Genomic DNA, 27,879 nt, shown 5'->3' with positions numbered 1-27,879 from the left:
GGCAGCAAAGGATACATTTATGCTGCCTTCAAAACTCAATAAGGTGAAGGTATCTCAGGAGGCAGGAAGTGAAGCTAACATTAGATTCGGACGTGCCTTGATGCCTTCCTACCTTGAAATGGCCAGGTTTTGGACGCAGCCAAGGGAAGCACAAAGGTGCGTTCACGCCATGTTGAAATTGCCGCAATTACGAGATTTCAACTTGTAAAAAGCGTTCACGTCCTCGTAGAGCTCGTACAGCTTGTAAAGTGGGAATTTTGTGAGAGCTCCTATTTGTACCACATGACTGCTGAACTACCTGACCAATGCAGATTAATTTAGCAGTCGATAGTGGTGCCATAGAAACACATAAAAAAGAACAAAATTGAATAACTTATTTTGATGAGTGAAAGCAATGTAAAACATCATAATTATTGATCGTATTTTTTACAATAAATTGCCATCACACGAATAAAGGAAATATTCAAATATAAAACACTTATTTTAAATTGTAATAATATTTCAAACTATTACTTTTACTGTATTTTCTAATTTCAAATAAATGCAAGAAGAGACTTCTTTTAAAAACATTACAAAATCCCTGAACTTTTGAACTGTAGTGTACATGCAGGTTAATCAGAGAAACAGGCGCATGATGACTCAAAACCCAAACCAGCCTCTATCTAGCCACACTTCCATCCTGAGGTTCATAATCATAACCCATATTCAGCCTCAGCCAACCATTATCCCAACACTTTCATCTCATCTGTTTTGCGAGACCATACATACTGTCAGTCCTTGGATATGCCCCACCCTGACTTTCTGTTTTAGTAGGAAATGGTATTAAATTAAGGGAAAATGTATTAATTTAGAGCCTTCCAACATTTCTTCCTCATAAGGGTGTATATATGAAGATGAACACCATACAACCCCCCCCCCCCCACACACACACACACACACACACACAGCTATCCTACTTCTTGCTCTCCTTGAAATACTCTATAGAAGTAATTGTACTTGTCCCATCTTATGGCAGAACCTCCGACCTACATTCTACCTTTTTTCCCATTACTTTTCCCCCACTCACTTAGTTCTGTCTATTGTTATCAGTTCGCCTAATGGGCTTCTTTCCGTGGCTTTGTTCTGGCAGGAGAATGAGTGCAGAAGGGGAGGGAGGTGGAGGGTTGGTGAGAGAAAGGGCAATCGAGTTCGTTTCTTAAAAGGATATCAGTCATTTCGATATGATCGCCCTCCCAAGCAGCAGATTCACAAACACAAGACTTCCTCTCTCTGAACCTATAGGCATGCACCGTAGTTCAGCTCTAGTACTCACGCATTAAGGGTGTTGATACTCCAATAAAACAACTATAGACATGTTTGAAAGCTAATAAATGGCGCAAATAGTCTAATAAAAGAGGCATAATTATTGTCATAAAACTCAATAACAACATTGTGCTGTTACAACAGTCAAGTATTACGAAACATGCCTTTCTAAGTCTGTATGCCTTGAAAAAAATGGCATAATTTTTATATTTAACACTACTTTTAACACTACGTGTATCAGACTATACACTCATAAAAAAATTTTTTTTGATGCTGTTAATTTTATTCAGACAATTCAATTTGATTTAGATGAACAATGATGGATGGATGGATCTGACGGTTGGCAAGGAAAATAAAGGAGATTATTTTATGCACAATAACACATCCACTTAATATAAAAGTAAACCTGACTGCTATAGATGCTAAAGGGTTAAGCACGTTCATGGCCCGCATCTGGGAGTCATTTAAAACATTCCACAAGGCTTACCACATGCTTTCAGACAGGCTAAACCCCATGAAGCAGATTTTGCTGTCCAGGGCTGGAAGTTTTCAAAGAGTGCATTTGAGAAAATTAAACTGTTAGCTTTTTGAAGGCTGGAGATGAGAAGGTGTGAGGGTGGACTCTACTTGTTTGGGGATCTGTGACTATCTTTGCCTGTCTTTGAGTACCTATGCGTGTGTGGATCAGTAGTACGGTTGTCCTTTTTGAAGTGGTGGGATGCTAAATGGCACTAGCTCTTTCCCACCCTCTGATAGGATCTTCACAGGCTTGCGTTCCCAGCTCATTTCCTCTGGTCAAGTCTTGTGACCCGTCAAAACACAGAAGGGCTTTAGGTGTTCATTCTAGCCGTTAAAAAGGCCATACAATTTAAACCTTGTGCAATTAAACGATGGCAAAAATTGGCAAGTTTACTCTACCCAAGTAGGCCTGGTATATTTCATTCCAGGGGTGTGGTAAGGGAACACTTAATTTCATGATTCGTATACTGCATGTTAAACCAGTTCAGGGGAGAAATATTAGCCAAAAATCAGACCATTGGCCTTCCATTGTGCAAATCATTTCGATAACACTCTTATCAGTTGTTTATAAGGCTGTTCATTAAGAGTAAATCTTTCAAACATTCATTACTTTGGATATGTGAATGGTCACAATGTCCACAGAATTATTTAAAAGCACAGCGAGATCACATTCAGAATGTAAAGTGCTGTGGCTAGGGAGACTAGTGAGCATTTTGACAGGAGGATGAAAATCAGAGCAAATGTCGAACCACAGAAAAACAGCTTCTAAAGACCTGGATGAGACCTCAAACCTCCAATTTCACCTTGAACTGTAAGCCAACGGCTACAAGAGGCTGGTTTGAGAGGTTGGGTACCAGTAAATAAACAATTTATTCCTTTTATCTACTGCAAAAAACAGAGTGCAGAAGAAGGAGCCATTTTCTGCAGTCTGACAAGTCAAAAACAACCGAGCATTGGATGGTGTCAAGTATATTTGTAGGAGACGACTGAAGTGTTTTAAAACCAAATACATGTATGCCACCATTAAAGGGATAGTTCACCTAAAAATGAAAATTCTGTCATTTATTACTCACCCTAATGCCATTCCAAAAAACAAACAAACAAAAATAATTACTTTATTCAACAATTTGTTTCCTATGCTCACGTGAACAGCATCGGCTGCCGTAGATCTCGAGAGCGCTGCACTGTTTACAACGGAAATTGCGTAGGAGACTGGCACAGGTTGGAACAAAATTGTTAAATAAAGTCGTTATTTTTGCGCACAAAAAGTATTCTCGTCGCTTCAGAAAATTAAGGTTGAACCACTGGAGTCGCACAGACTGTTTTAACAATGTTTTACTACCTTTCTGGACCTTGAAAGTGTTCGTTAAATAGCTGTCTCTATGGAGGGGCCTGAGACCTCTCGGATTTCATCAAAAATATCTTAAATTGTGTTCCGAGGATGAACGAAGGTCTTAAGGGTTTGGAATGACATGAGGGTGAGTAATTAATGACAGAATCTTCATTTTTAGGTGAACTATCCCTTAGAACTTAACGCCATTGTAATCCTTTTGGAAATGATAAACCTAAATTGTGATAAGTCATGCAGGACTTCCAAAAATGCTCAACTTTGGGAGTAACTTAAGAAGGATTGGAAAGAAGTTAAGCATGACACATGCACAAAGTTGAGTGAGTCAATGCCAAGGACAATGGCTGCTATAATCAAAAACAAAGGAGAACCAACAAAATATTAATAACTGATTACACTGTAGTCAATGAATGCTTTATTTCTTGTGAGCTTTTTATTTTTCTATACCTTTTTTTGCGTAATACAATCAAAATCAAGCATAGCGTCAGTTCTGGCAGGTCACGTTAGTCAAGCTCGCATCAGCTGACTGTCAGCTGATCATGTCTACCAATAGAAATACAATGTTTATCACAGCATACATATATAAGCTCCTTCAGTACTATCAGCAGCTATCACGTTCTTCAGAGGTCATTTACCCTCCTCCATCCCCGGCTCCTCCTCTTGTCCAGTCAGGATTTGGTATTCTGATTCCCCTTGAATCAAACTAAATTTCCAAATTATTTTGTACATTAAATATTGACATTAACGATATCGGCAATTCATTTATTATCGCTTTTCTCCCTGCTCTTATCCATGCTAGGCTGCATGGAATGCACAGGGAGTTCTTGCCCAAAACAGAACCATACTGCCAATACAAACTATATGCTAATTGTCAATCATCTTTGACGATAGTGGTCTTGACAGAACCCATATTTAATTATACGCTGCATGTGTTTGCCTTCCTTGCCAACTAATTTGGCCATTTTAATACATTAACCAAGTTTAGTGTATACGTCTTCCCAATATAACATAGTACTCATATTTTGACTTTAATAGAACCTGAAGTGTCATTAAAAGCAAATGTTGTGCAAATGATCCCCTCTGCACATCACTTTTGTCCACTAAATACTGTACATTAATATGATACTATAGGTTTAAAATCTAAAACTCAATATTATACGACAGGGGGTATACGACCCTGCTCTGGGTCTTTCGCCTGAAAAGATTGATGACCCCGGTTTTAAATGGTCACTTCACATAGGCTTCACAAGTTCCATTATACCTCTATAGCAGTGTTTCTCAGCTCCAGTAATGGGGACACTAAGAAGCTGATAAGATGAATCAGGTATTTTAGTTTGTGAGAAATCTAAAACATTCTGGGAGGTGGGTCCCCAGGACTGAAGTTGAGAAACATTGCTCTATAGGATTCACAACATGAAGTAATGCAGTAATAAAAGCTGCAAAACACCGAACCAAGACCATAATCATAATGATTGCATAATCAGAGCTAAAGACTTTATAAACATCATTTTCTCCATATTTCTTTATAAAGGAAGACCACATGAGATTGATCTGATCATGAGCACTCTGAAACCTACATTTAATCTTAGGTATGCTTTTCTAAATATAGAACCAAGAAAAAAGAGATTTTCCCCCTAATGTCTCACATTGTATTTTTTTCTTCAAAGTTTAAAGAAGGGGATTATGAGTCATTAGAACAGCTATTGAAGCCCTTAGGCCAAGCAAACCACATGTGACATGACTCCATCTAAAGGATAGTTTATTTTTCTCTTCTGTTAATGGGACGTTCCCTCATTTGCAAGGTGATGGGCCATATAGGCAAAAGGTCTTGGCATTCTTTCAGCAGTTGAACTATTTGCAAACACACACTGAGGGATACCAAGAGGGGTCACTCAGAGCGGGCAGTGATATTGTACACATTAATGGGTAGCAAAAAAAGTAGAGGCAAAGGCTGCTCCTAGAAATAGCTCACGTAAACAAGATGAGAGCAGACAAACTGACGACACCTCCCTGCTGAGAAAAATAGAATAAACCTGTCTGTACTGGTCTCACTTGGTTTAGGCTGTTAAAAATGGTCTCCCAATCTACTGGGCCCAGGGATCTGATATTTATGCGTTTCTTGTGGATGGCTTCTCTTCGTTTCAAATTAGTTGTTGCAAAAGAAGAGTTTTTGCAACTGGGAAACAGTGTCCTTGTCGTCACAGTCAAGTGGTAAAAGGTCTTAAGAGTGTGGATGCTCAGCTCTTGTGTAAATTCAAGGCATCATCACAGGATCAATGGTGCTTGCAACCGTTTTTCACACAGTGCACATCAACATGTTGACATATCTGCTCTGAGACCACAAAGGACAACAAAGTAAATGTTGCTTAAAACCTTCTGGAGCCCTTTACAACAATATTGTACACTGTAAAAATGAAAAGATACTTCCTGGGTCTTTCAGGCTGACACACTGGCGGAACCTAGGTTCTAGGTTAACTGGTGGGACACCCCTCCAAATCACTGAATTCAGGTGTTCCAATTACTACCATGGCCACAGGTGTATAAAATCAAGCACCTAGGCATGCAGACAAATGCAACATTTGTGAAAGAATGAGTCGCTCTCAGGAGCTCAGTGAATTCAAGCGTGGTACTGGGATAGGTTGCCACTTGTGCAATAAGTCCACTTGTGAAATTTCCTCACTACTAAATATTCTACGGTCAACTGTTAGTGGTACTACAACAAAGTGACAGCAATTGGTGACAACAGCAACTCAGCCAAAAAATGGTTGGCCACGTAAAATCACAGAGCAGGGTCAGCGCATGCTGAGGCGCACAGTGTGCAAGAAGTGCCAACTTTAAATAGCTACAGGCCTCCAAACTTTGTGTGGCCTTCAGATAAGCTCAAGAGCAGAGCGTGATGAGAGGGTGAATTAAAATAAGAAATATCTTCATTTTTAGTCGTTTTGACTTATCTTAAAGTCATCTTGAGGCCCCCAAGTTTTCCCTAGCCCTCTAGTGGGTCTGTCTGTTGAGAACCACTGATATAAATAAACCTTTCAATCATGTTTTCATTAAAGGGATCATGAACTGACTTAAAAAAAACAAAAAAAACAATTATACTGTTGTCTGAGGTCAACTTATGACGTTTGCGTGGTTTTTACATTCAAAAACATCATAATGAATAAGTAATAGGCTATTTTCTACCCTGGTTTTGAGCCTAGCTCTTGAAACGTTCGGTTTTTATGGGTGTGACGCATTTAAGACTTGGATGTAAACGCCCACTGCTATGATTGGATAACAGTTTTGCATATTATAATGAGCTTTGGCTCCCCAGTCATTACATGTGAGGAATTGTTTTGAAAACTTCCAAAGCGAAAAACGGCAACCGGAATGATTCACCCACAGAGCTCGCAAAATGTCTTAATCAAACAAACACAATGATTTATCTCTCATCCACCCGCAATTCATTTAAATGTTATTTTTTTGTATTACTTGGCCGGCCCAATCGGTGGATATAACCGCAAAACCGTGCATAACTAACTATAACACACACGTGCGCGCACCCACAAGCAGCAAAACTTCACCTCAGACAAATAACCATGATCAAAACTTACGCGATAATTTTTTTTCTACACATTACCAGTAAAGAGAGTGAGCAACGCACATCAAGAAAGGAATGTTATTTCACTATTCAAGTGCGAGCGCTGGCCCATACATGTCCGAGTCTGATCCTGAATCGCAGCACAATGAACCATCAACACCTCATACACTCCAGCCTGTGACAGCGTGGAAGTTATGTTTAGTTAGACACGTACAGAGCCGTATAGAGAGGCATTTATCTCTTTACCAAACGTAACAATGCAATACTATCACATATAAAAACAAACATTTTTGCACCATTCCTGTCAATCCAAGGCACAGCATAGTTTTTTAATCTCATCACGGCTGCAAATCGTCTCTTTTTTACTCTTTTTTTGAAACCAATGCCATAAGCTTTATTGCTTGGAAGTTCGATCCGATTTAGCTCCATGTAAGCCTATGTTATTTATCTATAACATGTCATGACATGCACAAGGCTACAGAATGAGGCGTTCATCTTGAGGCATTTCACTGCTCTCTGATGTCACAGGTAAGCACATTCGCAGATTGATTGTTTGCTGAGCCAGCTGTCAATAAAAGCTTTTCTTTGACTAACAAGGAAGTTCTCAGCTCTGAAACGTATAGGGTATTCTTATATCACAATGTCCTTATATATATCAAATGCTCAAGGGAAAGTTGATTTCTCAATTCATGACCCCTTTAACTTTGATAATCATAGGTGTGATTGTTTTTGAGCATTTTTTTTTTATCACTCATTCCCAAACCCACAACACAACTTGTTCAATTTAAATGCAAAATGTTTGGTGGTTCTAGTATACCTAACCTCTCTCAATTTGTCAGGAATGTGCCTAATATTACAGCTTGATCCTCTAAGAACTTCGAGCTGATTCTATAAGTCTTTCAGTGTACGTGAAACAGCTTTGCCCTAATGCAAAAGCACTAAACTTCCTGCATAACACGCTGTGGTTACATAAAGGCAAGCACCAGCTGAGCTTATGTTCAGTGGTGCCCTGAAGTGACACCGCGGAAGGGGAGAATGGGAGGAGACGGCGGCGTAGGCTGGCCGGTGTTCAGATTCACCAGCTCACACGTGACCGCAATGGCTGCTTGTCTGTTCCGTGCAGTGCATCATTCCTCTGCCGCCCTGCGAATGTAGGCTACATCAGTTCTCTCGCTTCTTTGAACTGTCGCTGCGCAATTACCACCCGCCGACATGCAATTCCTCTACACGTTGAGCGGCTGAGAAGAACGACATTCGGGAGAGAAATTAAAGCGTCCCTGGGTTCAACTTCCACCAACCAACACAGCGGTAGGAGGAGTCAACAGGTATTGGCGCTCTCTATTTACGTGACAATACAATTGCTTGGCTGACAGGTAGCCACATTAATAGCGTCTTGACAGATGTGGAGCAGTGAATAGGCGCGTCCTTCGGCGCTCAGATGCGGTGTGCTACTTAACTGTAAAGCTGTCCGTTCAATTTGATCGAAACCGCATACGGGGGTAATAATGACCGGTCTGCGGCAGCTACGTAATAAAATGCGCTGTATTGTTCTCCCACCTGAATGAGCAAATGTGTCATGAGAGCTTTTGCAGCAGGTCTTTCATGCAAAGCGCCGCTACGCTGCACTAGCTGCATGTGCGTCCTGTATTGAATTGAATTTCGTCGTGCGCCGACTTTCAGACAGTATGCTTTTGCCTTACTGCAATTTATTTGCCTAAATGGACATACAGTAGCCTATGTTGAGCACGATTTGAGTGTACAGTGCTGTTATATAACACGAGGAATTTAACTGGGTCACTTTGTTCTGCAAACAAAAGCAACAAATGCCTCTATAGATAAGTAATTTCCTGCATGGATTAATTTAGTTGGAATACTGTTTAAGAGCATTTGGGTCAACAACGTGCAATTGCAATATAAATATCTGAATACTGAGCTGTTGTATATTATCTGTTCACCTCCGCAAATCTGCTATTCAAAGTGACAGTTCGCCCAAAAATCGAATTAAAGGGATAGTTCACCTAAAAATGAAAACTCTGTAGTCATTTACTCACCCTGAAATTGTTCCAAACCTGTATGAGTTTCTTTCTCCTGCTGAACTCAAAAGAATATATTTTGAAGATTGTTGGCAACCAAACATGTGATGTGCCCCATTGACTTCCAGAGTATTTCCATAGAAGTCAATGATGACTGGATGCAACAATACAGTAAGTCCACGGTTCAATACATACCTCGGTTTTTAACCGCGGTTTTCGGTTCGGTTCGGTTCTGATGGCTTGTCACATCAGTTTTTTTGCTATTCTATTCTTAGGCGACAGGAACAGCAAGAGGTTAAAGGTCCTGTTCTTCGTGATCTCATTTTTCAAACTTTAGTTAGTGTGTAATGTTGCTGTTAAAGCATAAATAATACCTGTAAAATTATAAAGCTCAAAGTTCAATGCCAAGCGAGATATTTTATTTAACAGAAGTTCCCTTTCAAAGCCTACAGCGAACGGCCGGTTTGGACTACATCCCTGTACATCCTGCTTTAATGACGTCAGTAGAACAGTTTGTTGACTAACCTCCGCCCACAACAATACGCAAAAAAGGGGGCGTGGTCTTGTTGCTCTCCCACGTGGAGAAGAGGAAGTGTTGCGTTCGGTTGCGTTTGTAGAGTGTGTTTGTCGCCATGTCGTCCAGACGCTGTTATTTTCATCCCGGAGTCAAATCACCTTTGTTTGGCCTTCAGGGACGCTGTACTTTGAGCATATGCATTTCCCCGTTATGGTAAGAGGCCTGACCTTTCCGGGCAACGTGCGCTAAGCTACTGTCGAATCACAACACAGGAACCGCTGGCACAATCAGAACTCGTTACGTATTTCTGAAGGAGGGACTTCATAGAATAATCCTCAAGCCGTTTTTAGGACAGTGAAAACAGCGGTATACAGATAAGTAAATTGTGTGAAAAATACTGTTTTTTTACACGCGAAACATGAACACATGTTATATTGCACACTGTAAACACAATCAAAGCTTCAAAAAAACAGGAAAAACAGGACCTTTAAGGAGAAAACAATGAATTAATAAATGTAAAAATAAAAAACTACATTTAATTTAACAACACACTATAAAATATACATTTCTTATGAAAGTCGAGAACAGTGAGTGATTTTCTCTTTTTCTTTTGTAGTTTTATTCACTCAAAAATGAAAATTCTGTCATTGATTACTCACGCTCAAGTTGTTTTAAACCTGAATAATATTCTTTGTTCTGTTGGAAAATATTTTTTGAAGAATTTTGGAAATACCAGACAGTTGCTGGTCCCCATTGTAGGAAATGGATATGGATGTCAAAGGCTACCATCAACTGTCTGTGTTCAACAGAAGAAATGAATACAGGTTATGAACAACATTAGAGTGAGTAAATAATGACATCATTTTAGAGGTGAACTGTCCCTTTAAGGACTAGCGGCAGCATGTTCACTAGTCTGCGCTGCTGTCAATTTAAGACCTGCATGCATCTAATATACAGACACACGCCGATTCTACTTTCACTTTAGACATAACCGACTGTGTTTATGTAAACCTGTGTGTATTTGACAGTATTAGCGCATTAAGACTACTTAGTCCAGTAATTACGTGTTTGACAGGCTTTTAGTGCGCGCTCAGAAAAGCGCATGTTAAAACAGTGCATATGCACACGAATGAAATGTTTAACCAGCAAGGCTTTAAGACGCATGCAAATAATGAACTTTTGTGATTGTGAATAACTATAGACTGTTCCGTGAGTATAACTCTACACTCTAAAAATGTTTACTATGATTTACTCAATTTGTTTGGTGAAACATTTTTACACCAAAAAAATTGAGTACATTTTAAAGCAGTGTAATCAATTACATACACCGTACAAGTTGAACAAATGCAAGTAAAAAAAATAAGTAGATCTGAGTAACTACATTTGGCACATTTACAAATAAAATTGAGTAGAAAAAATTGAAGGAAAAACATTTAAAAACCAATATTCATGAGTAATATTAACTCTTATAGTATAATTTTAATATTAACTTTAATTGCCTCTAAACCTTTGTAAAATACTCCACACAACCACACTTATACATGACATTGGCCTTTATTGTCGATGAGTAATGTTACAGCAATACAGCATATTACAGTTTTGACATGTATACAATGTTTAAACTCATGTAACAAACATTTTAGAAGTAAAAATTAAAAAGTAATTATACTGTAATCAACCTGTCTGTTAACCAATTTCCACCGTATCAGTACCGTTTCTCGAGCCGGAGACGGACTCGCGCTCTGCAGGTGGACTGTGAACTTTAGACCGCCGTCCAGCGTTTCACTCGTAGCTCAAAGATGCTGCAACGTGCCTGACCTGCCAATAAACAAACAGTGCACAGTTTTAAGAACATTTTATCATCCAAATTAATTATATTCATTATCTTAAGGAATAAAGTTGTGTGCTTTGGCTTCAAAGACAGATGCCACACCTGTTTAGGTGACTCACATTGCGTCCCTGTATGTAGTTTTGCATTAAATAAAATTATTTTAAGCACAGTAATGATTTTATAGATAAAATAAAACACACAAACCTGAATTTCACAGAGGAAATGCACTAATTCTGCGACGCTGAGAAGAAAGAACTGCTCTGGAGACTGAAGAGAATTCAAACAGCCTGCTCACTCAACCGTCGAGCCGTCGTCACGTCAAGTAGCGGGGGAGGGGTGCAGTGTTATAATCCAGTAAAGTTACTCAATTTCTTCAGTGTGTGTTAAAGATTAATAATCTTGATTTGAATTAAGTAATATTTATGGTTCTTGAAACAGATTGATTTAATTCTCCTTTCTCAAATATTTTGATGGAAACTTCACAAATATATTAAGTATATTTTAAATAAATAATTGGTTATTCGAGCACTAAATTCCTTTAGTGAAAAAAAACTTAAATATAACTGTAAATTTGAGACAAAATGAACTGTTGGATTTTTAGTCAATTATTTTGGTATGTTCAACTCAAAACATCAAGTAAATGATATTTAGAGATTTTATTACGTTAATAAAGTTAATTATTACTGTGATATTTACTAAGCCACTGAATATTTTTTTAGAGTGTACCACTAACGTGTGATGTGAATGTATGTCGCGTTGTTCAGTATATTGGGATGGAGAAACATGATAGAATGTGTACTGCACGATACTAGCAGACGTGAGACATTTTTAATCGTCCACGATCAAAAATCATGACTTCACCACTCCACCCACGCCACAGTTTTGAAAGATGGTGGTGCGCACTGCAGCCTCACTTCACTGCTCTGTTAAAGTGAGTATTGCACACTTGCAATGTTGCCCCCCCCCCCCCCCAATTCACAAGCACGTATTGAACTGTCAAAGCTGTAACTACCGAGCGGTTCAATATTATATTGAGAATTGTGGCATCCCTATGACAGCATTTTCATTTATACTATCCCTTTAAGCAATAAATGTTCATATCACTTCTCTGCTAGTTAAAAAAAAAAAAAAAAACTTTTATATTTATGTTATGCACAATTATAGGCTAAATACACCGATCAGACATAACATTATGACAGGTGAAGTGACTAACTGATTATCTCTTCATCACGGCATCTGTAAGTGGGTGCGATATATTAGGCAGCAAGTGAACGTTTATGTGTTCGAAGCAGGAAAACTGGGCAAGTGTAAGAGTTTGAAAAGGGCCAAATTGTAATGGCTAGACAACAGGGTCAGAGCATCTCCAAAACGGCAGCTCTTGTGCAGTGGTCAGTATCAAAAGTTGTCCAAGGAAGGAACAGTGGTGAACCTGGTGACAGGGTCACATGGGCGGCCAAGGCTCATTGATGCACATGGGTAGCGAAGGCTGGCCTGTGTGGTCCAATCAAACAGATGAGCTACTGTAGCTAAAATTGTTAAAAAAAGTTAATGCTGGTTCTGATAGAAAGGTGTCAGAATACAGAAGACATTTTTTTTAATATATAATTCAGCTTGTATTCATCTGAAAGAAGAATGTTATATAAACCTAGGATGCCCTGAGGTGAATACATTTTCATTTTTGGGTGAATTATCCCTTTAAGTACAAAAAACATTATCCAATAGATCCTAACCAAAATTACCATAGTTACTAAACAGATAATAAGATATGATTCTAGACGATTGGCACTTAATATTTCTGTAATACCATATATATGTATACGTAGATACGTCTACCATCTTGGAACGGTCAGCGTGCCATCACTCACAGTAAGAATCAATGATGCCCCAACATTGCGCAGCTTCTGGTTGTATTACAGGTTTTTACTGTGGTACTTTAAAATGTTAAAGTACCATAATAAAAGCAACACCACACCGTTCAGACTGGGAATATTAGGAACTCAATTCACTTTCATGACAGTGAAAGTGAATGGTGACTGAGACTGTCATGCTGTCTAATATCTCTTTCTGTGTTCTCTGGAAGTAATATATTGTCATTTAGAACAACCTGAGGGGGAGTAAATGATGACAGAATTTTAATTTTGGAGTGTACTATTCCTTTAACAGCAATAGTATAAGGATGAAATGAGTCATGCTTGTGCTGCATTGAAACTATTCAGCATATGTTGTAAGAAGCGAGGTGTTTTCGGTTAGTTCTGTTTTCGCAGTTAAATGGGAAGTTCCTCAACCATCTGTCTGCAATAGAAAGAGGAATGGGTACAATATTTGCTTCCTCAAAGCAATGGCACTTTCATGCTCGTCGTCTGCAGAGACATATGCCACAAAGCCTGACATTTTGATTTTTCCGTTCATGGTATCACCTCCTGTAGTGTTTGTCTCTAACCTTCCATCAGGGCTCTCTAATGTTCTTTGTCGTTCCAAAATAGCAGGGAGGGGAACACAAAGCTGACTGAATCGGGGTGCTATCCAATGCTGTCGCCCTTGCCATTTTTAACAGAAATCAGTTTTTTTTCACACTGCTGGATATGACTAGTTGACGCGCCTCTTTCCATTTCTCTCTTTTACCTCCCTCTCTCTCTCCAGTGGATTGATTGTAGCGTACTCTCTCATTAATCATTTCAAATTGTCTGCAGTATTGTAAATTGATGGAACTGATTTTGGATCCCTGTCTTTTAAAGGGTTAGTTCAACTTCACACAAAAATTCTTTCATTTACTTTCAAACCCATAACCCATCGTTCATCTTTGGAACACAAATGAAGATTGCCCATCCATTTAAAGACTATTTAATTGACCATTTTAAACTACATGCAGTACATTTATAGAAATGATTCATTGGACTTGAGCGATTTAATCTAAGATGTGGTGGCTTTCGAATGATGAACCAATTATATTTTAGGTTTTTAGATACATTACATATACTTTAAGAAAAGTCCGTAGAAATGGGGACTAAAGTACTGTGTTAAAGTCAGGATGAAATAGAAGTTGCGATTTCTTCCCTATTGTGACATTTATCGTAGTGATTGGATGTTTGCGGTTTGCTATTGCTGTGATGTCATGTGCGTGACAGGTTGTCCCGCCCATAAGAGGACAAGTGATGCCATTAGAGGACAGGTTAATTTACCAGAAAAAGTGACGTGCACAGATAAATAATTTGCCATTTTTGTATGTTGTTTAATGAAAATAAAAAAAATTAAGTATTCTTTCTATCGCTGCCGGGTCTTGTGTTGCCTAATGTTGATGCTTTTTAATAAATGAATGTAAAACAAAACATATAATTAATTAATTAAGTATGTATTCAATTATTATTTTTGGTGTATTCTTAAATAGACAGAATAGAGATATTTGCACTCTTTCTTTTCTTTTCTTTTTTCTCCGCTCAGTAGTCCTATTGTACCTTTACTAGCGATACAACACCAAATATATAACAGTTATTCACAAGACCAATGCGCTAATCCACAAGAAACTGATTAACGTAAAATGTTACTGACTATCATAAAACTTGACGTCACTGCCTACACGATAGGCTGAGAGTGATCCAAGTTAGCCGTTATGCTTTCTCCTATATACAGACCCTCTCATTACCCTATATTAAGACTATCTCTGCACGGGTCAGGTGAGTTTTATCATGGTTGGAGCTGAACTCTGCAGGACTGAGCCTCTCCAGGACTGGAGTTCGCCACCCCTGATATAGACAAACACATTTTGATGCTTATAATGACACAAAAGTAAAAAAGCTCTTAGTCAACCAGAAAAAAACTATCAAATTGATTGATTAAATTGAGTTGCAATGGCTCAGACTTTTTTTAGTTTTGTTTTTGCAATGTGCTGTTTCATTGTTACTCATTACTACAATTTTCTCATGTGCTAATTTTTGTGAGTGTGAGTCATTCTGATACAGATCCTTTGACATTCATTTTTTTTTTCAATCAGAAAAAGTGCAGCTGCAAATAAATGACTTTGACCTCCATAATTGTAAAGGAAATAAGGTGGTCATATGACAAAAGAAGCAGAAACCTTGCCTTGAGCCCACGTGAGTGACTTGAGTTCAACATGTATTCAACATGTAGGAGCTGACAACTGTTTACTTCAGTCTTTTTGTTGTTGTTTTTGCTGTAGTTTTTCTATACAGTATTCCTAGAAGAAGTTTGCCGCTGCCTTGGTGCTCAGCCCTTAACACAGTATTTACTTTGTCATCTTTCTCATATTGTCATCTTTCTGACCTTTTTAGAAATGGGATATTTCCACCTCTCACTTTTTTAGCCTGTCTGACTTTCACTGTCTGTTTGGTAAACAGACAACCTGTCTACTAGCACCCCGCCAGTGGCTTTGTCTCTATTTATGCCCACATGTGTATTATTTACATGTGTTCATTTGTTGGCATGGACTGTGACTATTCAGCATTTCAGCCCATGTTTCTAGGTCTATGCTACTGTTTTTCAGTTCTCCTTCAATTCATTTTTCCCTCTGCCCATTTAGTCATTTAACAGATGCGTTTATTCAAATTTCACTTGCAAATGAGGAACAACAAGTATTTTATCACACATGAACCAAAAATATTCTAGTACTGCTTTACAACTTATGTTGCAAAAGAAATTCTCCTATTTCCTTAGTCCACGGTTGTAGCATGTTTTGTGACTGTGGGAGTGAATTGTGATAGACAGCTTGTTTCAGTTTTTTGTTTGTTTTTAAATAGTTTTTCTGTGGTGCTTTAGTTAGTTATCTTTAGCTGTTTGACAGTTTGAAACCAAGTCATCTCAATGGCAAAAAGTGTCCCAATCACCTTGAATACACCCTACACATGCAGATGAACGTCTTTGTCCCTTGCTTTGCATAGTCCCATAAATGTTGTTTTCAAAAAAATAAGTTTCAAATTTTCAAATACACAACTCGAGACCCAATTTGTTGTGCTTTATCCAGCTGTTGAACACACAAGTCTGCCTATCCATTTGTATATTTGAAAGAAACGGCCACCCAGGCTTTGCTCACATGTCTGCAATGTTACTAAAACATCCCCAGACAAAGACAAGACATTGATGACTAAACCTTCAGATAGAGAAGCAGGAAGTAGGTGTGTTTATTTCCTGTCAGTCATGATTTCCTTTGTAAAACATTCTTTTCAGCTAGGCAACATATCTTTGTTTTGAACACAGTTGCCAGATGAGTGGCATCACATGCAGCCTTGGGCAATGCAATCCGAGGACACGCTCCGTTCTAATGACCAGAATGATTCCAGGAGAAACATGCGCTCATAGTGCGTGACACACTCACTTTGTGTTTTTACTTGATATACAGTGGGGCAAAAAAGTATTTAGTCAGCCACCAATTGTGCAAGTTCTCTATGGGAGACAGAATGAGAAAAAAATCCAGAAAATCACATTGTCTGATTTTGAAAAAATGTATTTGCAAATAATGGTGGAAAATAAGTATTTGGTCACCTACAAAAAAGCAAGATTTCTGGCTCTCACAGACCTGTAACTTCTTTAAGAGGCTCCTCTGTCCTCCACTCGTTACCTGTATTAATGGAACCTGTTTGAACTCGTTATCTGTATAAAAGACACCTGTCCACAACCTCAAACAGTCAGACTCCAAACTCCACTATGGCCAAGACCAAAGAGCTGTCAAAGGACACCAGAAACAAAATTGTAGACCTGCACCAGGCTGGGAAGACTGAATCTGCAATAGGTAAGCAGCTTGGTGTGAAGAAATCAACTGTTGGAGCAATTATTAGAAAATGGAAGACATACAAGACCACTGATAATCTCCCTCGATCTGGGGCTCCATGCAAGATCTCACCCGTGGGGTCAAAATAATCACAAGAACGGTGAGCAAAAATCGTCGCCAGGGACTCAAATCGTGCAGTGCCAGACGTGTCCCCCTGCTTAAGCCAGAACATGTCCGGGCTCGTCTGAAGTTTGCTAGAGAGCATTTGGATGATCCAGAAGAGGATTGGGAGAATGTCATATGGTCAGATGAAACCAAAATAGAACTTTTTGGTAAAAACTCAACTTGTCATGTTTGGAGGAGAAAGAATGCTGAGTTGCATCCAAAGAACACCATACCTACTGTGAAGCATGGGGGTGGAAACATCATGCTTTGGGGCTGTTTTTCTGCAAAGGGACCAGGACAACTGATCCGTGTAAAGGAAAGAATGAATGGGGCCATGTATCGCGAGATTTTGAGTAAAAATCTCCTTCCATCAGCAAGGGCATTGAAGATGAAACGTGGCTTGGTCTTTCAGCATGACAATGATCCCAAACACACCGCCCGGGCAACGAAGGAGTGGCTTCGTAAGAAGCATTTCAAGGTCCTGGAGTGGCCTAGCCAGTCTCCAGATCTCAACCCCATAGAAAATCTTTGGAGGGAGTTGAAAATCCGTGTTGCCCAGCGACAGCCCCAAAACATCACTGCTCTAGAGGAGATCTGCATAGAGGAATGGGCCAAACTACCAGCAACAGTGTGTAAAAACCTTGTGGAGACTTATAGAAAATGTTTGACCTCTGTCATTGGCAACAAAAGGTATATAACAAAGTATTGAGAGGATCTTTTGTTGTTGACCAAATACTTATTTTCCACCATAATTTGCAAATAAATTCTTTAAAAATCAGACAATGTGATTTTCTCATTCTGTCTCTCATAGTTGAAGTGTACCTATGATGAAAATAACAGGCCTCTCTCATCTTTTTAAGTGGGAGAACTTGCACAGTTGGTGGCTGACTAAATACTTTTTTGCCCCACTGTATGTATGTGTGTGTGTATATATATATATATATATATATATATATATATATATATATATATTTCTCCAAACCTTGGCATTTACGACATATAATTGAGATAGTGTTGGACGTTTTCCTTTTAGGCATGTAACTGATGTAGGAATAGCGAGTGTGCTGTTGCGGACAGGGAAGCGAGTGACTCTTGCTTATGGGCTGTGCAGCAGAAGACAGATGGGTGAAGGTAAATTAAACAAGCTGCTCTGGCCTTCTCTCCTCACTTTGACAGTGTGCCAGCCACGGCGCCGGGTCTCTGTCATTATTTAACGGCCAGCGTTAATGGGCTTTGACTGCTGGGAGAAACCAAGGGAGAGAGAGGACGAAATTTGAAGGGAAAAAAGTGGACAAGGTTTTGTCTATGACTATGCAGTGTGGGTGGATGAGACGCAGTTTTCTTGTTTCCTATTAGAATGTGATTTCCCCTCCCCCTCCCCCTATACTAATAGCTGGTGGTGTTTAAGGTTCTTCCAAAGTCCAGCATGCATCTTTGTCACATAAAGTCATGACAGCTTTGCTGCACCCATTGTTTCTTGCCATCAGCGGCTTATTTATCTCAGTCACCCATAAGCGTTTTGGTGCAGAGAATAGAATAACATCTGGATTAGCTCTGCAAACCCCAATAGCAGGAAGGGGGAAAGTCATATCCACATCCAGTCCACAGTTAGATGGAACTTTTTAGGGGGAATTTCATTTGAAAGTGAGCATCACTATGCCTTACTTGGTGTGAAGCACAGGGTACTCATGGTGAAGGCCGTTAGGCATGTACAGTATGTGCACATTTGTCACATTTAGTCAATTTTTCATATTTATATAATCTAAGATTGAAAAAGGTTAAAATATGTGCTGTATGTTATGTGTATATGGATGGACTTATTATTAATTAGATGTTGTAACATTCATCAAGTAGTCCTACCGATTTGCTAAAAGGCAGGTAAATGAGCACTGGATTACCACTCAGGCTTCTGCTAGGTCATCTAGCATCCATTTGGGACAATAACATCTTGGAGAACTTTTTTTGCATACCTCGCAGATACAGAGAACAGTGGCATCCTAATCAGCCATGGCTCTTTTGTAAGGGCAGGTGGGGCAACACCCAAAAAAATCATCCAAAACATAGACCTCTATATAAACTGAATCAATAATAAATTGTAAATGTATTCAGCATTCTGCAACACATATTTTTCAGATTTTCTAAACTGTTTAAGGCATAAAGGGAGCAGGATCTAACCAAAATTTTAGTATGGCTTCGACAGGCATGTATTATGTTATTAAAGTCTGCATGAAACGGAAGTTGCGATTTGTTCTTTTTTCCCCCTATTGTGACGTATATCCGAGTGAAACGGCTTCTAAAACGAGAAAAAATGTAGGGCGGGGCTTGATTTCGTCCTTCAGAAAATGTATTGGATCGTTGGAAGTTGGATGTTGCTAACAAAATCGAGGCAGACCGCGATAGCCTCACTCGTGCCATAGCACATGACAGAAAGATAAGTCGTTTCGAGGGGGGAGGGAAGGTTAACATTTTTGATTAGAGATTGTTAGGGCACTTGTATTTAAAAAAATAATAATAATGAAGTGCACAGATAAATCATTTACAATAAACACTATTACAATATTATATAATAAATAAGAAAGTTGCCCCACAATTCTCCAAAGTAAATCTGTGGTGGTAAATGGAACTACAGCGTGCTCTAATTTAGAGCCAATTGGGGCAGATTTCTGACAGATTTTCATGTTAGCTTGCGTAAACCTCGCTCCAGACCAAGATGATAATGATACGTTTCAGCTATGTGTATATTAGTCTGCATCAGGTAACTAATTGCAATGCATGTTCTTCCCATGTGGAGTATCGTATCAAATTAATATTATTCTCTAATTCAGCACGTCTGTTTACCTACCCCAACTGATAAACACTTATTATTAAACATGTTAGACGGTTTATTTTCACTTTTCTATTATATTCTTAATTTTTATTGAAAATAAATGCCTTTCCGATCTGATATGTGATGGGAAAAGGGAGTAGAGTGAGTTCGGCAAAAGGCGGATTCGAACCTCTACACTATAACAGCTGTAAAGGACTTTGTGTTTTCCCTAATTTTGTCTGGCCCAAGCAGACGTTTAGTGAACAAGGCAATACATTTGTACTTAATGTAAATGGTATCTACTCGAGTAAAATTTTTCTGGGAGAGGACCCACCCACATTTTTTTTTGCTTCCGACGCCCATGAATTAATGCTCATGTGAATAGCCTTTATATAGTTCTGTTGTGTTTGTTTTATGTTTGTTCTGAGAATACGCATCACTTTCTTTTCCTTGCTGGAATTCCTCCACAATTTGTAATATTCTAAATCATCATCTGGAGGCAATAAATACTACATTAAGGCAGTTCTAAAGTAGCATTCGTGTGTACTTAAAGCTGGTAAATGTTATAGCGCCACCGTCAGTCTGAATAATGCAGCATCTGCCAACAGTGTTCTGCATGTGTTCAGCGATTAGAATATAAAGCTTAAAATGTTCATCACAAACTAGCGCAAAGACCCAGAATCTGCCCTACCTAAATTTAGGGCTATCCCAAACCAAACTGGATTTCCTTTTGCTCGCTGCAGCCCTGTAATAATGGAGGGAGAGTTGGTGTAATGAATAAAATGAGATTAAATGATATGATGAACCTGACAGGTCCAACAAATGGAAACAATTAAGGTAAAGTGAACACACTTATGAATTGTTTATGTGAATTTTCTAAGTACGCTGTCTGTCTGTGTGCATGACCGAATGAGGGTGAATTAAAAATTTCACGCTGGAGGTGGGCTATCAGTATACAATTACTCAAAGACCCACCACACGTAAAATTTACTGAATGATTTCACAGCTAATATGTATTCCAGACCTCGAGAGCCGCAAGCACATTTTCCAGGCTTAAAATCCTCTAGCTGAAAGAAAAATGGGAGAAAGGTGGTTAAGTAAAAAAGAAAAAAAAGTTTATATTTCGACGTTTCATGTATTCTAGATGGGGTTTTTTTATTGGCTTGTGTTTCTCTGCAGGGAGACATTGTAACACATAAGGGTCAATGGCAAATAAAAGTGTCCAAAATAAAGACAATACAATTTTTTTTGTAAAAACAAGCAGTTAGAGTTTTTGTTTTTATGTTGGTTGTATTTGAAGTACTTTATACGCTCAATAAACTTTAATTATTGACTTGCTGAAACCACATCATATTTGTATGAATTACATTTTTAATGTATTTTTAAAATAAATGTATAGATCCAGACAAAAATGAGCGTCATGCCACTAACCCATAAAACAGACCTTCGATTTGCTTACTAAGACACTGTGATAGAAAATATGTTTGAAAAAAATACAATTTATAGTTGTGTTAGGAAATGTTAGTGTTGTTGTATTAGTCCACAGCACAAATCGGCTGTGTGGTCTGCGTTCTGAGGTGGAAAATCTGTTGGGACATGTTAGACAGAGCCACTGATCTTTGGAGGTGCATGACAGTGGGCCTCTTCACATCTCCCCCGTGAGTCTTTGAACCACCTCGCGGCATGACACAACAGTTCAAAGGCTCCTCTCCTTGCTCAATGCGCTCATAAAAACCCAGATAGTGTGTGTAAATCTGGAGCAGAAGTGTCGCTGCGCTGGTTCCCTCACTCTTGATTTATAGCCCCCAGTGCACCATGGACACTAGTCTCCAAGTTGTAACCCATGGCAGACTGCCCCCATAATGGCAAGCATGTAAAAATGCTTTTAGCTTTGTTCATCCTTTGCATTCCTCTATCGCAGGTCTTCAAACTACATAGGGGCTTGTTTTCTGCTGCAAGAAACCACCGAACCTCAGAAACCTCAGAGTTGTGAGGTACAAGAATATAGTTTACCTAGACAATATGTTGACTGAAATAGGTGATTTTTTTTTTATAGTGAGCTACACTTTTAAAAATAAAGTTTACAAAACAGGGGCACTGGTTCAGCGATGGTTCTTCTATGGTATCTTGAGTTCCTCAAAGAACCTTTCAGTAATAGTTCTTAACGGAACCATTTTTTTTCTTTCTGAGTTTTAAGAGCAATTTAATAATCTAAAGAATCTTTTTACATTACAAGGAACCTTTACCGCATTTGAAAGGTTCCACTGACGTTAAAGGTTCATCATGGAACCATAGTAGATGCCAGCAAAGAACTATTATATTTAAGAGTGTATGCAAGTGGAAAGTACATTTAACCAACGTTCTGAAGTCTAGATGTTGTGATTGGCAGAGTATATAAGCATTTGGTTAGTTGAAGAAAAACGGGTCCAATGCGCGATGTCTGCAGATCCATTTTCCATAAGCTCAGTCTGATTTGTGTCATCAAGTCTATATCTGAGAGTGTGTTTAATGAAATAAATATGGTTTACCTTGTTTGAATTTGAGGGTTTTCTTTACTCGCCTCACTTGCTATCCCTGTGGAGCATTTCAAAAAACACTTTTGATCACTGTTGTGTTTTGTTGTCTACTTTAGTAATGTGTGATCTCAGATCATAAACACGAGCCCAGTTGATCCGTGGCGTTATAATCCTTTGAGGCTTTTGCTTTGTATAGTTAGCAGCAGGACTTGATAAACCTCTTCAAATAATCCTGGACTCTCCAGACAATCGATTCAGCTCTGTATGATCCTTTTAAAAGGGATGAGTATGTTTGATCTGAGGGGTCGATGTCCTCACTAGGGCGAGACTTAACAGGTGGCTGAGCAAGTGGCTGTTCTGACGGACGTGTCCTATGATGTGATCTATGATTCCTCTATTCTCCCCTACACTAGTGTGGCCTCAGACACGCCACAGTTCTTGAAAAGGGAGGCCATTTGGTAGATTATCATGACAATGGAGCAGACCTTTCTAATGGGGACGAGAATGGAGCCCAGATGAGCTATGAGAGTGATTTCTGTGCGCTCACGGTTGTGATCATTATGTCCTGTAGTCTGGTCTTGATGTCTTGGAAGCTTTATTGAATAAAGCGAAAGGAAGTTCTTTACTTGATTGTGTGCTGTAAGGACATCCTCATGGTTAAAAAATGAATGGTTATTTGCTGTTCAGTTATGCTGGAGCTAATAGATTGAGTGAAGAAAACACTCTGATGTTGATCAATGATGCAAAGTCTGAACTAGACTATTTCAGTCCACAGTTTAAAGACAACAGCTGCTTTAAAGGAATGTTCCTGGTTCACTACAAGACAAGTTAAGCTCTGTTGACAACATCTGTGGCTTGCTGTCGTTTTCCACAGAAAATAACATGGACTCGTCCCTTAGTTTGTACAGTTACATTGGAAATCTATGGGGAAATAGCCTATTCTATTTATAACAGTGCAGCTCAATTTTTAAAGCAATTTACTGAATTATTTTCATTTATTTTAAATAATCTAGTAAATAATAGTCTCCATTTAAATAATCATTTGGAAGCTGTATGCATCAAGTGAATCTTAAAGGGGTAGCTTGCTTTATGTGGTAATGGCAGGAGTTGGAAAAATAGGTTAAAATTGTGCATAATGTTAGTCTCATATTAACGCATATAATGATTGTGGATATGCTTTCACTCAGTTTTTATTTGTCTAAAGATTTAAAGATTTTTAAGATTTTTAACAGTTTTGCTTTTACTGCATCCATTAAAATTTTAGTAGTAATGCAAAACGGTTTATATTCAAAATGTAAATGACCACAACCACCTTGTTTGGAAATTAATCTAGATGAAGTGTAGTAGTCACTTAAATTCAGGAAGACTGGCCATAATAGACTTACCGTAAGTTTCCAAACATGGTTTAAAAAAAACCCCTCAAAGGAACAGAGTTCCTCTACGAGTGGAGTTGAGGTTGGATTGGGTCCTCACGTGAGGTTTGCTGATACCAGAGACACAGGATATCCTGTAGAGCAGGGTCTGGAATAGGAAGTGTTGCCACGCCACTGGCACCAGTGTAGGAAGCGGCTCTTAGGAGACGCCTGGGATCTTGGCAAACATTTTAGAGGTGTTAAGTGCACCAATGGCTTCTGTTTTAACAGGGACTTCCCCTTTTTGGGGACAGTGAGTCGCCTTTTCTCTGGATGATCCTTTCCTCACATTTCATATGATTGAGTGTGTGTGCACATATGTACGAGAGATTTGAAAACTCGTAAATGTATTTCACCCAAAGTCTTGTTTTATCCAACACATTTATTGAAAGGTTGATTTTTGTCAGTAGTGTGTGTATGTTATTATCATGATTACATGACTATCATTTCATTTTTGTATGTTTTGTATTTGGCTTCTTAGACTTTTCCTGAACTAGACTGAAGAAATCAGCCGTAACTCCACTGCTTCTTTTGTTGCCTCTCTGCAAACAGAGGAGTTGAATTAAGGACTATTGTCTTGGGATGTCGGCTCTGCAGGTAGTCCATCATGAACTGAAACACCCTGCTTAAAATTCCTCAATTCACAATTTGTTTGTCACACTATGCTTGCAAGTGACCTTGAGTAAGACTTTTACCGCCATCTGCTCCTTAGTCATCCTGGCCCCGTGCTTTGACCCCTCTTTCTTGTGCCTGATCAGTTGGGACATGTGCTCTTGCAGTTAGGGATGAATTCTGGCTGATATTTATTTTCATGTTATGACCGTTAACTGTGAAATGGCTAATTAAAATTCTACTATTTTCTGTCAATAATAAATGTAGGCATTACAACATGATAATGTAAAGTATGGATATAATTGGATATTCATAGTGATATCTGTGAATGATTACATTCAATAGTGTTAGATGACACCCAATACCGATAAATTCAATTAATCTCTAGTATGATGACATGCTACAGCAGACTATTTCCAAAGACTGTGTATATACCAAGTTCACAGATATTACTATAAATGGGAAAAAGGTGCAATGTGCCGCCTTCTAAGTAAAAGAGCCAATTGGCCAAGTCATCGCAGCAGCTGCAGTAAGAAGCTCCGGACTCGAAACGAGTATAACATGCATCCTGAACCGTGGTGCCTGGTCCGTACGGATCGCGTTTCAACTACGATCCCTATTTGACACACTTCATGATATCTATGCTAAAACGATATATCGTGCAGCCTTACTTTTTACTGCTATTTGAGCATAAGAAACATCTTTTGAGATAGATTATGCAGGTTTTGTTGCCTATGTGAAGGTTAGCTATTTGATATGCGAGTTTGGCAAGCAGTTTTTGAAATGTCACTGTTTTCCCTTTTTAAGTAGATAGGAGTTGGTCTTGCATGCTCAAAATAGCTGCCAGGAGGCGTTGCAAATATGGCCACTGAGTGAACTGACTTTTTGAAAAGGGACCTAAGCGTTACATAACAGTTTCTGCTGCATTACGTCCACAAAGTATAGACTTTAAAGGAGTGTCGCAAGGGCTTAGGGTGGCATTTGGGACAGACACAATGTCTGTATCCGTTCATAATCTCCCAAGTTACTCTGGGACACACATGAAACATAAACGAGAACACATAAAACGGTTGGTAAATTGCTAGGTACAACTTAGTTAAAACCAAAAGACTCAGATACATATGGATCTGGATCAAATTAAACCAAGGCCTAGCAGTACATTCTCAGATGATTAATGACAAACTTTACTTAGAGTCAAGGCACGTTGGTTCTCTAAACTGACGTTGACTCTCATGAACAAAGTGAATCTCGGTATCGTTAGGGGCTCCCTCCTTTCGCAGAAAGCGCTCTCACCACAGCATGGAAAATCCTTCACTCTTCCCTGTAGTTTGGAGGGCCCTAATTTGGCTGCTTACCTTGGCACTCCGAGTCTAATGAAGTAAACCCAGCTTGGAGTGTGTGGTCTGCAAAAGCACCTGTGTGTGTTCGGGCGTTTGTGTGTGTTTGCGTGTTTAGTACGTAAGGGATTGAAGATGTTGATGTCATTGCTCTGTTGTCTTTTTGCGCATGCACATTGTCTCTGCTCATCTGTATTGTCGGCTGGGTTTAGCGTGTGTTTGACTGCGTGTTTGTGAGTGTATAGCTGAATGATTTAGGAGGGTGTGTTAGAAAGAAAGAGGGAGTGAGTGAGTGAGTGAGTGCGGGGTGGAGGAGAGCGGAGTATGTGTGGTCTAGATTGGCTTGCGAGTCTCAGTCTAGTAAAATAAACACTCTAGTCTTCTAGCCCAAGAGATTATGCTACATTTTTGATAGCCACAAAAAACCCAGCTGGAAGGGCTGCATCATTTCCTCTACCTCATTCTGGCTTGGTATTATAAGTGTATGTCAATGTGAGTGTGTGTGTGTGTGTGTGTGTGTGTGTGTGTGTTTATATACTCTTTCTGTATTGTTGAGAACAGAATCTTCTAGTGCTGCATGATGATGAACCAAACTGTTGTTTAATGTGAAGGCAAACAAAGAAACTCTTCGTTATCACTGAAGCTGTCAATCACCTCTCAATCCAAAGTTGGTTGTAATGTCACCAACAAAGTGAGCTTGTGGGTTGAGCGCTATAGAGTGTTTGTTGGAATGAGTCATAAAACCCGGAAACAAGGTAGCATTTTTGAACTTCTGGCTCCGTCGTCCCAAAGTCAATGGATTTTTTTTTGAATGGGTCTTTGGCTGAATGCCTAAAATAAAATCTGTGGTTAACACAAGCTCAGGATATTTTAATGTTTTATTCTGTGACATAAAAAATGTCAGTGATATCCCACTCATGATTGAAGCCTTTGTGTGTTTCGACAAGTGAATAAATGGGACTACAATAGCTGTCAGGGACCTAAAACATCACCACGCCGAACAGAAAAACGAATCTTACTTGTCCACTTTTACAGAGGATTTCTTATGTGGTGGTATTATAAAGGCCTCTGATTGGCCATTACTGTGCATTCACATGCTCAACTTCAAAGTGTGTGATTGGCTATAGTTTAAATGGAAATGTTTTTATGGAAGGGTAGTAGATCTATAGAACTGCTGTAATCGACACTGTTCACGTTTAATTGCGGCAGTTGTAATCGCAATTTTTATTTCTCCAATGATTGTGCATCCCTAGAATCTCTGTCTTTTGCCTCACAATGCTCTGCGCCTGTTTGTATTCAATAAAAAGCTAAGAGAGTGTTGATTTGCCAGTAAGTCTTGTTTATGTGTTTTGTGTATTGTGTTTGACGAACCAATGGCTCCTTTTCTGTGGATTCTGTGCTGTTGTAAGCCCATCAATTGTTCCCCAGTAATTCAGTTTGACACGTCTGCTCTGCGCCTGCCAAATACCTGTATTCCCTACCCTTCTTCTCCATGTTTTTAATGTGTGATTGAACGCAGATGTGGCTCAACATCTGTATGGCGCTGACAGTACCTCTGTGTTTCTACAGCTGATAGATCGGTGAATCTGCCAGTGCTGAATGTCTCGCGGTGAAATTTACTTCCCAACATTCACGTTCCGATCTGCAACTGCTCGTGGGGCTGTGGACGTCTCATGATCCTCTTGCCAGATCCTGTTGTTAGAAGTCACCCAGGGTTATTTGAGAAAAGAAATGTTTCTGCACAGGCTCCTGTTGGGATGATCAAAGGGATCTCCCTCTTCTTTGCAGCCAATGTTAATCACGTTTAAACTCTTTTTCATGATCACTGCAGTGTTAGCACAGCCATACGATGACCTTTGTTCATGGTTTATTGGGTCAGGGTCCAGGGTAAAGCTGTCCTCTATTCATTGGTTCAGATTGGGCAAGAACACACAGGATTCAAAATCCCAGTGGAAACACTTAAAGAATTAGGAGAACGTCTCAGAGATTTTGTGTGTGTTTTTATACCCTGTGAAAATGTCTATTATGAATAATAGTAGGCTATTTTTATTTGGACACAAGTAATAGCCATAAAGATTAAACAAATTAAAAAAAATGCAGGGAAAGTAAAATAAACCCAAAAGGGCATATAAGTATTTTATCAAGTAGACGAACAAAGCACACTGCTATATCAGAAAAGCAT

The 27,879-nt window shown here is 39.1% G+C and overlaps 1 protein-coding gene across 5 annotated transcripts in view; it reads left to right on the top strand.

Moving 5' to 3' along the window:
• The window catches only part of rarab (retinoic acid receptor, alpha b), a 136,883-nt gene that overhangs the window by 3,520 nt on the left and 105,484 nt on the right, over nt 1–27,879 (top strand). The window contains exons 1-2 of one of the 5 annotated variants that reach the window (XM_079819596.1): nt 7,766–8,074; nt 24,230–24,345. The exons of 1 other annotated variant lie outside the window; for it this stretch is intronic. The gene's annotated coding sequence lies outside the window, so the exon portion shown is untranslated. Of the gene's footprint in view, nt 1–7,743; nt 8,075–24,229; nt 24,346–27,879 lie in introns of those variants that run through there. 3 more of the 5 variants (XM_079819594.1, XM_079819593.1, XM_079819599.1) reach the window with 3 other exon arrangements.

This window comes from Gobio gobio (genome assembly GCF_949357685.1).
Source record: "Gobio gobio genome assembly, chromosome: 1".
In the NCBI taxonomy this organism is placed as follows: domain Eukaryota; kingdom Metazoa; phylum Chordata; class Actinopteri; order Cypriniformes; family Gobionidae; genus Gobio; species Gobio gobio.
The sequence above is the reverse complement of the archived record's forward strand: the minus strand, read 5'-3'. Positions and strand labels throughout refer to the sequence as shown.